Genomic DNA, 11,439 nt, shown 5'->3' on the forward strand with positions numbered 1-11,439 from the left:
CTTGGTAGTTTCTCATCAACACTCCATCTACTAAGGGATCTTCTATTTCGGACACCAGCCCTACCATATTTCCTACTACCATAGTCGTTTCATCCCTCATATGATCCTCAGGAAACCCATGCAGTTGAATCAAGAATTCCATGAGATCATGCCTTACCTCAAAAAATAGACTCTCTTTGTGACCAGTGTTGCAAGTTTAGAAGGTTGCCCCTGATGTTCCATGGTCCGTTGTCTAAGATCTCCTTCTCTTTTGATCTGTCCTTAAAGCATATCAAGATTTTGTTTCTTCCCACCCCTGTTGGGTTCCTCCATAATCCAAGAAGAGTATTTTCGTAGACTTTAAACTTTATTTCTTATCTGTTACTACCTTCCCCACCAGATTGAGGCACTTAGGGTCATAACCTGGGCTCCTATTTAGCTTCAAAGTGATGATTTTCCCTTCTAGAAGCATGATGATTGAGATTTTTGTGTGGTCCAGAATTTCACAATAAATTTTCGTTGCAAGTATAGTTTCTAAACCAACAATAATCCTTTCATACAAAAATTTGTTTGTCACAAGTAACAAACCCCTAAAATTAATAACTGAAGTATTCAAATCTTGGGTTGTTCTCCCTAGGAATTGCAATAAAGTATTCTTGTTATTGGTTATGAAGTATGTTTGGGGTTTTTGAGATAATAGACAAGAATTATAAATGGCAAAGGAAATAGACTAACAACTAACAAAGCTCTTGGCAAGGTATGAGGACTAGAAATCCTATCCTAGCTATCCTTATCAATTATGATGGGAATTATTCATTGCTCTCACTTGGTTAACCTCTAACCATGGAGGAAAGTTAAGTGGATGAATCAACTTGATTCTACAAGTCTTAGCCAACTCCTTAGGTAAGAATAACTTTAGTGGCATTCAAGCCAATTAGCAATCTCTAATTGTCAATCAACAAAGGAATTAGATAACTCAAGTATTTCAAATTACTCTACCTAGGCCAAGAGGAGAAAATCTAATCTAGCATCCTTTCAAGCGTTTAATCAAACACTTGGAAGGCATCAAAGGAAAGTAAGATAAAATTGCAAGAAAAAGTAAATCTACAATTACTAATAGCAAGAAATTAACAATCAACAAATCAAATCAACAATAGTGGAACATGAATCATAAATTGCACTACAAGAGAAGTAGAAGAACAAGAGTGCATCAACATAAAAGTAAGGAATTGCAAGAATTAAAGTACAAAACTAGAGAGAAGAAGAGTGGAGGAACAAGAGATGATAAAGGAAAAGTAAATCAAAGCATGAATTAAACCTAGATCTAGAGAAGAATTAAACCTAATCCTAATCCTAATTCTAGAGAAAAGAGAGAGCTTCTCTCTCTAGAAATTAAAACCCAAAACTAAAACTAATTGGTAACTAATGATGGAATGAATGATTCCTCCTTTTCCCTTCAATCCTTAGTCCTTTTGTGCATTTTGGGGCCAAAATGGGTTCAGATTGGGCCTCCACACCTTCTGTGAATTTGCTAGGCACGAATTCACTTAAAAATCATGTGGTAGCATCGACGCGTACGCGCACAGCACGCATACACATCTATGGGGTTTTAAGCGATCCACGCATAGGCGTCTAGTGCGCGTGCGCGTCCATGGACTTGTCTCAAATCTTTGGCTTTTCATGATTTCTCCACTTTGCATGCTTTCTCTTCACTCCTTTGATCCATTCCTAACCCTTTTCAATCTGAAATCACTAACAAACACATCAAGGCATCTAGTGGAATCAAAGGAAGATTAATATTATCAAATAAAAGACCTAAAAAGCATGTTTCACACATAAGCACAATTAAAGGAGAAATCACAAAACTATGCTTTTTCATTGAATAAATGTGAGAAAGGTTGATAGAAAAAGCTTTAGATTCAACACAAGATAAACCCTACAAATGGGGTTTATTAACCTCCCCACACTTAAACCTTAGCATGTCCTCATGCTAAATTAAGAAAGAAGTAAGGGGTATGGCATTTTATTCAATGGAACTAAACTATATGCAACCTAGTTAAATGTAACTATCTATATGAATGCAAATGCTTGGTCAAAACAAATCTACTTCCAAGAGAACATATGCAAGCACAAGGGATAAATCAATAGGAGCTAAACCAAACCAAACCCACAATTGCATTGAATTATCAAAAAGATTTACAAACTTGCATGAATATAGATGATAGTGGTGAAAACATGTAATTGAGCAACCGAACCCTCACCAGATGTGTATTCGCTCTAGTCACTCATGTGTTTAGGGGTTGATTCACTTAATTCTCTCTTAATCATGCTTTCCAAAATTTATTCTTCATCTAACAATCAACAATTGTTCAATGCATGCACACAAATATCATGAGGTCTTTCCCAAGGGTTGTAATGGGGTTAGGGTCAAGGTAGGATCATATATGGTCAAGTGGACTAAGATTTGAATCTTTGATTAACCTAGACTTTCCCACCTAACCTATACAATGACCTATACAATTTCAAGACTAACCTAACTACACATCCTTCACTTTTCACACACTCATGTATTTTCTTTTCATTTCACAACACTTATGCATTGACTCTTTTATTTGAACTTTACTTTGGGGCATTTTGTCCCCCTTTTTTTTTGCTTTTTCTTCTTTTTCTTTCCCTTTTTTTCCATTTTTTTCTTTCTTTTCTTTTCTTTTGCATTTGTTTTTTTCTTTTTCTCAAGAACATAAATGCATTGGGTCTATACATTTAGTCATTACATGAGTGTGCATCCAATTCCCAAATATAGAAAATATAGACCACCCCTTTTATCCCAACCAATGTTCCCAAACCTCCCCAAACTTGAATAATAAACACTCTCACTAGCCTAAGCTAACCAAAGATCCAAATAAGGGACTTTTATTATTTTTCACATTAGGCTTGTAATGTGCTAAAATAAAGAACAATTGGGTTAAGCGTAGGCTCAAAATTTGTTAACAATGGAGGTAAAAGGTAGGCTATTTGGGTAAGTAGGCTAATGAAATAATGGCCTCAATCATATAGATGCATGAATACAAGGAATAATTGGACATATAGAATTAAACAAATTTAGGATCACAATCATAGAAAGAGAACAATTACACACAAGAAGGAAAAATTAGTGGTTATGAGATGTAACCACATTAATAGGCTCAAATCTCACTTGCTTGTGTTCTTAGCTCAAAACATGCTTCACAAGATATAGAATTCAAGCAAGTACCACAAAATTTTCAATCAATTGGGGTGTTGCCCTATAGAAAAATTCTTGGAAGAGTCTCACTGTTTTGACTAGACTTATCCTAAATGCAATGTTGTGATTAAAGAATTACAAGAATTCCTTAGTTTACCCCTTTTTGTCAATCAAAACCAATTTCATGTACAAAAAGGGTCAACTAGGTTCCAACAATCCAAAACACTTTTCTAATCACAACTAAAAAGCTATAACAACTATATAAAGAAAATCTGACTATAATATGGAATATAAAATACAAAGTACAAAAACTAAAGTAAAAGTATGCAACAACCAAAATGAAAGTATCCACAATATTAGTATATACAATAATCTCAAAAAGAGTGCAAAATAAAGCAAAATAACATGAACTAGGGGATAATGTCCAGAAATGTTCACCAAGATGATAACTCCATCAATGGTGACGAAGCTGACCTCCCCACACTTAGAAACAAGCATCGTCCTCGATGCTACTGCTCGGGTACATGGGGGTCAACATTCGCATCTGGCTGCTGTGACTGAGGCTGTGGCTCCTCATGGGGCTAATGTGCCTTCAAGGTGGCCTATGTCTGCGGGGGTGCCTCTGGCTGAGCCTGCTCCTCCTCATCGGATGTGGAAGAAGCGGGAAGAGGTGGCGTCTCAACACCTAGTGCTATGAACATCTGATCAACTCTGTCCAGGCATCTCAGAATGTGGTGCTCACTCCGCTCCATAAAGCGGAAAAGGCACTGGAGTAGAAGATAAGTCGGCTAGGGTATTGGGGGTGGTACAAAAGGTACTGCCGGTGCCGATGGTCCTGCTGCAGCTGAGGATGAGGATGGTCCGGCTGGCGCTGCTCTGGCTCGAGCCCTAGATGCACGCCGGGATGGGGGCTTCTCGTGCACCCACGTACCTTATGAAATAACACCCTCCTTGTCGTCGTCGTCGAGGGGTGGTAGTGTCACTTCATCGTCCCTCCAAGGGGCACCTGCTAACTCAACCATCCTAGTGACCATAGTGGAAAATGGAAGTAGGCCACGGATGTGTGCTTGCCACATGTATCTTCTGATCAACCAGGGAAAGTAGACCTCCTTTCCCTCCATAACACAGCCGATCAGGACAAGCATGTTCATTAGAATCTCAGAAAAGTGGGTAGTAGGCATGACATTGGTGGCAAAAATCTGCTGCCAAGTCCTAGCCTCCCTTGATAAGTGAGCAAACAGCATCCCCTTGGGATTCTTGTTATTAGAATCCATCACCCAAGGGGCATCCGGTGTGGCAATTACCTCCCTCGAAGCATCATAATCAAAGGTCATACAGTGCATTGCCACCTCCGCCTGCTCATAAGCATCTGTGGCACCAGTCTTAGGTAGGCAATGTAATACATCCTCAATAGCAGCCTTAGTAACTAAGATCTGCCTGCCTCATAGATAAACTGAATCAAGAGTCATTCTAAAAAAGTTGTAGTAAAATTCCTTGACCCATGAAGTGTTTATGCTTCCCAAATTCCTATCAACAAAACCTAGGCCCAATCCCTAAATGCGGGCCTCCATGGGGCGCCTCAGGTTATTGGGAAAGGCCAATTTCTTCTCAATGTTTAGATTCTTCTTTTGATAGGTCGGGAAGCATAGTTCACAGTACAAGTTGGGAAATTTGGCTATGCCAGTGGGCTGAAGCTGCTGGTTCTCCTTATCCACTTCATTGAGTGGGTTTTTGGCATAGTTGGCATAAGGAGAGAGAATAGGAGCTTGAGGTGTCTTCCTCTTCCTAGAGGTAGCCTTGACTTTCCCCTTATCAGACATCCTGAGAAACGGAAATGACAGAATATAAAAACTTAGCCAAGTAGAGTAAAGAAAGCAAGGAAGGATATATTCATGAAGTGAGGTCAAAAGAACGAAAACATGGAAAGCAAGCATCAAGAATCAGAAGTTAATAAAAGCTACAAACCAAGAAATCAAGTAATATATGCACAGTGCTTGTTTATTAAGCTTCAATAATCGTCATACCCAAAAGAATGGTGAAAGTGTTAATTAAAAATTAAAAAGGAAAATTAGCATGTTAAGCAAGTTGGATGTTAGAAAACTAGGACAAAATTAGTGGTATGACGGTTATCTGCTTAATCAAGATCAATGCAGAAGAAAAGGATAACAAGCATACTGACATTCATGAGGAAATTACACTCATTGACGATGAAATATGAAATTGCAAAAAGAGCAATTAGTTGAAAGCAAGTCATCAATCAATTTTAAGGTCACTAAAGTTGCAATACTAGGAGTGCGAAAGATGAAATATGCACTAGTGTAACCAAAAGCAAGTTGGAAAAGAATTGCACAAGGATTACACTAGTGGAAGCTACCAAGTATTACAAATAATATGAACCATATTCAAGAAAGAAAGTCCAAGTTAAAGTCAAATGGTAAGCTCAAGATGAGTTGAAAAGCATTCGATTCAACTTGAAAAGTGAAAGCATATAGTGGTTCAATGCACATCACAGGAAATAAAGCAACCACGGAAATGCCAAAGGAACCTAAGAATTGAACTTGGTGCAAGTTAAGTAAGTCTCAAATCAAAAGTGCCAAGTTCAATGCCTAAGGTGCAAGTCGAAGAATAGAACAATTTCTAGAAATTTGGGTAGCATTCCGGCAGTAAATCAGATGTTCCTGGATGGCAAAAGGCAGCAAAAATAGTTATATGAATTTAACATATCAAGCAGGCAATGCAATCAAGGGATTCATATAACTCGGGCAGCATTAAGCAAGCAAGGCAGCAGGAGAATCAAGTCACATGAAACAGAAACAGCATAGCATACCAACATCACTCAGCAAAGCATGCACATTCAAACAAATAAACACAAACGGAGCACTTATCAGGCCTAGGATCTTCTAACCACAACCTGGCTACCTAACAACCTATGATCAACTAAAACATGCATATCTAACTAACCTAGATGAACATAATCAAAGAACTAAATTAACTAACAGAATTGAAAACAGAAAAGTAGAACAGAGCAGGGAGTAAGGAACCTGGAAGCAGCAAGCAGAATCAAAAAGATAGAGGAAATGGATGGTTGATGACAGTGCCACCCAGTAGCGGTGGCGGTGGTGGCCTCACGGCGGCGCCGGGAGCAGCACTCAGAGCAAGGGCAGATGGGTGAAGGGTTGAGGTGCTCGCCAGCGGTAGCTGGTGGCCGCGGCGGCGCTTGGTGGCAGAGGACTAGGAAGAGAGATGGAAGTGGGAAAAGAAAAGGTGAGAGGGAGAAAAAAAGGCAAGCAAGAAGGAGAGAGGAGGCTGACGGTGGTAGCTGTGAAGTCGCCGGTAGTTGGTTGCAACGGCGGCTATGGCAGCTTGGGGTTAGGGAGAAGAGAAGGGAGAGGAGGTGTTAGAGGTGAGAAAGGTTCGCGACTGCGCTAGGGTTCTCGCGTGGATGGGTTAAAGTTTTTGAATCCACACGTGCGCGCACCGTACGTGGCCACGTGGATTGGCAAAAAGAGGGATTGACGCAGAAGCGTCTTGTGCACGTCTGCATCTGGTGCGTTGGGCCAGAGACTTAGTGCTAGCCCAGAATTGGCGCAACTCTCGGGTTATAGGCCTGGGAACTGTGTCAGCGCATCGATGCGCAAATGGCATGTGCACGTCCATGTGCATTTCCTTTTAATGCAATCAACGCGTATGCGTGCTATACGCATACGTGTGCATGGGGTCTGTGCTAAAAGCTTAATGTTTACGCAAGGGTTGCCCAACTCTCTAGAAAATGTACGGTGCTCCATCCACGTATGGACGCGTGCGCATACTGCATGCGTACGCGTCCTTCCCCCCCCCCCCCCCTTTTTTCTGGGTTACTAAAAATAGCCTAAAATCCCCCTAATACTACTGATGAGCGGATAATTTATACGCTTTTCGCATTGTTTTTAGGTAATTTTTAGTATGATTTAGTTAGTTTTTAGTATATAATTATTAGTTTTTATGCAAAAATCACATATCTAGACATTACTATGAGTTTGTATGTTTTTCTGTGATTTCAGGTAATTTCTGGCTGAAATTGAGGGACCTGAGCAAAAATCTGATTCAGAGGCTGAAAAAGGGCTGAAGATGCTGTTGGATTCTGACCTCCCTGCATTGGAAGTGGATTTTCTAGAGATACAGAAGCCCAATTGGAGCGCTCTTAATTACGTTAGAAAGTAGACATCTCGGGCTTTCCAACAATGCTTAATAGTCCATACTTTTATCGAGATTTGATGGCCCAAATTGGCGTCAAAACGCCAGTCAGAGACCCTTTTCTCGTGTTTAAACACAAGAACTGGCATAAAAGCTGGAGTTAAACGCCCAAACTGGCACCAGAGCTGGCGTTTAACTCCAAGAAAAGCCTATGCACGTGAAAGCTTCAATGCTCAGCCCAAGCAAACACCAAGTGGGCCCCGGAAGTGGATTTCTGCATCATTTACTTATTTCTGTAAACCCTAGGTTACTAGTTCACTATAAATAGGACCTTTTACTATTGTATTTTCATCCTTTGATCATCTTTGATCTTGGGATCAGGTCTTTGAACCCTTTTTCAATTGTTTCATGTTATTTGGAAGGCATGGCCGTTCGGCCATGTCTAGACCTTGTTCTTATGTATTTTCAACGGTGGAGTTTCTACACATCATAGATTAAGGTGTGGAGCTCTGCTATTCCTCATGAATTAATACAAAGTACTATTGTTCTTCTATTCAATTCATGCTTATTCTTGTTCTAAGATATTCACTCGTACTTCAACCTGATGGATGTGATGATCTGTGACACTCATCATCATCCTCTCTTATGAAGGCATGCTTGACAACCACTTCCATTCTATTTGCGAAAGCTTGAGTGTGTATCTCTTGGCCTCCTGGTTCACAACGCATGGTTGCCTCTCCTAACAACAGAGTATTCCATTCCGTGCGATTAGAGTTTTCGTTGTATAAGCTAGAATCAATTGGCAGCATTCTTGAGATCCAGAAAGTCTAAACCTTGTCTGTGGTATTCCAAGTATGATCTGGGATGGGATGACTATGACGAGCTTCAAACTCGCAAGTGCTGGGCATAGTGACAGTGTGCAAAAGGATCAATGGATCTTATTCTAACATGATCGAGAACCGACAGCTGATTAGCCATGCGGGAAACTGTAGAGGACCATTTTCACTGAGAGGACGGATGGTAGCCATTGACAACGGTGATCCACCAACATACAGCTTGCCATGGAAAGGAGTACGCATGATTGGATGAGATTCAGAAGGAACAAGGCATCTCCATATGCTTATCTGAAATTCCCACCAATGAATTACATAAGTATCTCTATCTTATTTTATGTCTTATTTATCTTTTAGTTATCAAAACCACATAACCATTTGAATCTGCCTGACTGAGATTTACAAGATGACCATAGCTTGCTTCAAGCCGACAATCTCCGTGGGATCGACCCTTACTCACGTAAGGTATAACTTGGATGACCCAGTGCACTTACTGGTCAGCTGCACGGAGTTGTGAAGAAAGTGTGTGATCACGATTCCGTGTACGAAGTTTTCGGCGCCGTTGCCGGGGATTGTTCGGGTTTGGACAACTGACTGTTCATCTTGTTGCTTAGATTATGTATTTTTCTTTTTATTTTCTTCTTCAGAATTTTTAAGAATGAATTCTAGAGTTTCAGATGATGCTTTTATCATCACAGGAGCTAGTTGATTCCCATCAATTTGGCTGTTGTATGTAATGTCCTGCTAAAGCTTAGTTAGCCAAGTCTAATCTTTTTAGACTGAAGCTTTAGACTAACATTGCATGATTCCTGGAATTCTTATTAAAAACTTTGAGTTTCTTATTTTCTTTTTCAAAATAATTTTCAAAAACTCATGCATGGTGTTCTTCATGATCTTCAAGTTGTTCTTGATGATTTTCTGTGTCTGATCTTTAAATTCTCTTGTTTTGTGTCTTTTGTTGTTTCTCATGTGCATTCTCAATTTGTTAGTGTCTCTAGTATGAAAATTTCTAAGTTTGGTGTCTTGCATATCTTTCTTTTCTTAAAAATTTTCAAAAAAAAATATGTTCTTAATGTTCATCTTGACATTCAAAGTGTTCTTGCATGAATTGTTTATTCGATCTTAGTTTTTCATGATTAGTTTCATTTTGTTGTTTTTCTCTCTTATCATTAAAAATTCAAAAAAAAAATTTAGTCAATAATACAGAGAATTGAAGATTCAGAATATATAGCAGAGGAATCACAGGGAAAAAACTGGGCATTCAAAACGCCCAGTGAAGAAGGAATTCTGGCGTTTAAACGCCAGCCAGGGTACCTGGCTTGGCGTTTAATGCCCGAGGTAGCCAACTGGGCGTTAAACGCCAGAATGGATACCATTCTGGGTGTTTAACGCCAGGATAGCACCAAGGAGGTAGTTTTGTTTTCAATTCAAATCTTTTTCAATTTTTCAGGTTTTAAAACTAATTTTTCAAAATCTTGTCTTTTTCATATCCTTTCTTATCAATCATATCTTTTTCAAAGTCAAATCTTTTTCCTTTTTCTTTTAATATTTTCGAAAATACTTGCTAACAATTAATGTTGTGATTCAAAAATTTCAAGTTTGTTACTTTCCTGTTAAGAAATGGTCAATATTTGAATTTTAGAATCATATCTTGTAATTTCTTGTTAGTCAAGTCATCAATTTTAAAAATCAAATTTTAAAAAAAAATTGTTTTTCAATCATATCTTTTCAAACATATCTCTTTCAATCAAATCTTTTTCAAATCATATCTTTTTCAAATTTTAATTTCAAAATCTTTTTCTAACTTCTTATCTTTTTTTTAAAACCACCTAACTACTTTTCTCTCTCTCTAATTTTCGAAAGCCACTAACAACTTTTTCAAAAACCTTTTTAATTAACTAATTGTTTTAAACTCTAATTTTATTTTTTTAAAAAAATTTTCGAAAATTCCCTCTGTCATCTCTTTATATTTAATCACTAACACTCCTCCTCCCTCAATAATTTGGACCCCCTCCCTCTCTATAAGTTCGAATTCTTCTATCTACCTCATTCTTCTATCTTCTTTTCCTCTGACACATCAAGGAATCTTTATACTGTGGCATAGAAGATTCCATACTTTCTTTGTTTTCTTCTCTTTCATATGAGTAGGAACAAAGATAAAGGCATTCTTGTTGAAGCTGATCTTGAACATGAAAGGACACTGAAGAGGAAGCTAAGAGAAGCTAAAGCACAACCCATTGGAGAGGACCTGACAGAGATTTTCAAAAAAGAAGAAGACATGGCAGCCGAAAATAACAACAATGCCAACAATGCAAGGAAAGTGCTTGGTGACTTTACTGCACCAACTCCCAACTTCTATGGGAGAAGCATCTCTATTCCTACCATTGGAGCAAACAACTTTGAGCTTAAGCCTCAATTAGTTTCTCTGATGCAACAGAATTGCAAGTTTTATGGACTTCCATTGGAAGATCCTCATCAGTTCTTGGCTGAATTTTTGTAAATCTGTGACACTGTTAAGACCAATGGAGTTGATCCTGAGGTCTACAGACTCATGCTTTTCCCTTTTGCTGTAAGAGACAGACCTAGTATATGGTTGAACTCACAACCTAGAGACAGCCTGAACTCTTGGGAAAAGCTTGTCAATACCTTCTTAGCTAAATTCTTTCCACCTCAAAAGATGAGTAAGCTTAGAGTGGAAGTTCAAACCTTCAAACAGAAGGAAGGTGAATCCCTCTATGAAGCTTGGGAAAGATACAAGCAATTGATCAAAAGGTGTCCTTCTGACATGCTTTCAGAATGGAGCATCATAGGTATCTTCTATGATGGTCTGTTTGAGTTATCCAAGATATCATTGGACCATTCTGCAGGTGGATCTATTCATCTGAAGAAAATGCCTGTAGAAGCCCAGGAACTCATTGAAATGGTTGCAAATAACCAGTTCATGTACACTTCTGAAAGAAATCCTGTGAACAATGGGATAACTCAGAAGAACGGAGTTCTTGAGATTGATACTCTGAATTGCATATTAGCTCAGAACAAACTATTGACTCAGCAAGTCAATATAATTTCTCAGAATCTGACTGGATTGCAAGCTACATCTGGCAGTGCTAAAGAAGCCTCCTTTGAAGGAGAAGCTTATGACACTGAGAATCATGCAATGGAAGAGGAGAATTACATAGGAGAACCCTATGAAAACACCTAAAATTCTTCATGGAGGAATCACCCAAATTT

The 11,439-nt window shown here is 38.8% G+C and overlaps 1 non-coding gene across 1 annotated transcript; it reads right to left on the reverse strand.

Moving 5' to 3' along the window:
- Positions 1-10,891: 10,891 nt before the first annotated feature.
- Positions 10,892-10,999, reverse strand: LOC112715260 (small nucleolar RNA R71). Its single transcript, XR_003159589.1, has one exon. It is a non-coding gene; the product is annotated as a small nucleolar RNA R71 (small nucleolar RNA).
- Between the last annotated feature and the right edge of the window lie 440 nt (positions 11,000-11,439).

The sequence above is a fragment of the Arachis hypogaea genome, chromosome 1, assembly GCF_003086295.3.
Source record: "Arachis hypogaea cultivar Tifrunner chromosome 1, arahy.Tifrunner.gnm2.J5K5, whole genome shotgun sequence".
NCBI classification, from domain to species: Eukaryota; Viridiplantae; Streptophyta; class Magnoliopsida; order Fabales; family Fabaceae; genus Arachis; species Arachis hypogaea.